This window comes from Balaenoptera ricei, chromosome 1 (genome assembly GCF_028023285.1).
Source record: "Balaenoptera ricei isolate mBalRic1 chromosome 1, mBalRic1.hap2, whole genome shotgun sequence".
Taxonomy (NCBI): domain Eukaryota; kingdom Metazoa; phylum Chordata; class Mammalia; order Artiodactyla; family Balaenopteridae; genus Balaenoptera; species Balaenoptera ricei.
Genome location: NC_082639.1, coordinates 158,410,910 through 158,412,862, shown reverse-complemented (window position 1 = coordinate 158,412,862; position 1,953 = coordinate 158,410,910).

Here is a 1,953-nt window from a genome sequence, read left to right as displayed (position 1 = left end):
CCCGTTGCGGAGCACAGGCTCCAGACGCGCAGGCTCAGTAGTTGTGGCTCACAGGCCTAGCCGCTCCGCGGCATGTGGGATCTTCCCAGACCGGGGCACGAACCCGTGTCCCCCGCATTGGCAGGCGGATTCCTAACCACTGCGCCACCAGGGAAGCCCCACACTAGCCTTTTAAAAGCTCTTTCTGCTTCATTCCTTGCTTCCCTTCAACCGATCCTCAACACTGCAGCAAGAATGACCCTGTCACTCCAATGGCTTCCAGTCTCACTCCAAGTGAGACCCAAAGCCCTAGGTACTTCGGCTTTCTCCTCCTCACTCCTCTTACCTCTTACCTCTCTCACCTCTAATACTACTATTCACCCCTCTCCCGGCCACTCTTGCTCCCTTCCTGTTTCTCAACCACTCTGGTACTCTCCTTAGGCCTCAGGGCCTTTGTACGTGCTATTCCCTCTTTCTGCCTGTTCTCCCTGCAGATATCTACATAACTCCCTCGCCTCTCAACTTCAAGTCTTTATCACATTTCACCTTCTCAGTGGCTGTCTCTGGCCACCCTGCCTGAAACTGAAATACCTGCACAAAACTTCGTAAGTCCCTTTTCTGCCTTCTTCTTCTCCTTAGCAGTTGTTATTAACACATACTAAATTTCACAAATTTATCTTTATCATATGTCTCCCAATTAGAATATAACTCCATGAGTTTGGTGTTTTTTCTGTTTTTCTTGAGATACATCCTGTATCCCTAAAACTAAGTCTGACATACAGGCATTCAGTAAATAATTCCTCACTCACTGGTTTGTGTTGACTTACATGTGTATGACCTACCCGGGGCATTTGAACATTTTAATTCAATTAAGGAGGATGGGGCTTATCCCGGCCTTATTGGCATCTTAAAGGCAGTGTGCTGGCCCAAGTCTGCAAATTGGCAGCCTGAGTCAAGTCCAGCCCAAGAATGTGTTTTGTTTAGCCCACTAGAGTTTTTAAAAAATAATTAATTTATTTATTTGTTTTTGGCCACGTTGGGTCTTTGTTGCTGCTCGCAGGCTTTCTCTAGTTGTGGCGAGTGGGGGCTACTCTTTGTTGTGGGCTTCTCATTGCGGTGGCTTCTTCTCTTGTTGTGGAGCACGGGCTCTAGAGCGCAGGCTCAGTAGTTGTGGCATACGGACTTCGTTGCTCCTCAGCATGTGGGATCTTCCCAAACCAGGGCTCGAACCCACGTCCCCTTCATTGGCAGGCGGATTCTTAACCACTGCGCCACCAGAGAAGCCTGCTAGACAGTTTAAACTAAATAAAATTAGTTGCCAACATTAAAAAATGGGAAATTTCACATTTTAAAAATGCAGATTTCCAGCTTCTCCGGAAAAATCCAAAGATCCTGTAATCCTGAGGCTGCATTCCCACCAGGCAAGGATCAGAAGGCACTGAGCAGAGCCTGCTCTCCAGTCTCTACCCCACTGCCCACCAGCGTCACCCGCTCACATACGCGTCTGGATCCTGCCTGGTCTCCTGACTTAGGTTTGTGTCTGTTCAACGGTGAGGTTAGTAGCAAGACCCCTAAATTGGAGACAGGAGCTCTGAGTTTCAGTTCTTCACTTGTAACTGGAGATAATAACAATAGCTACCTGAGAGGACGGTTATGAGACTTAGTGAGGCAACACCTGTGTTGAAGGGACTGGGTGAGCTGCAAAGCCCAGGACACCCTGAAGGGATCAGCATTCACGCTGCAGCTCGTGTGTCTCTGTCCAGGTCTCTCCTGTCTGCGGATCCCACCCAAATCTTCTGTGCAACATCATTCTGCCTTTCAGATAGCATCTGGCTCCCGTGCAGAGCAAGCTCCTCAACCCACTCTCTGTCCTCTCTGCCTGGCCAAGGACACCTACCCAGCCACCTTCGCGGCACATCAGCTCTACCAAGCTGCCTCAGGGGCAGAGTCCTGTGTTCTAGGACATCCCCCTCG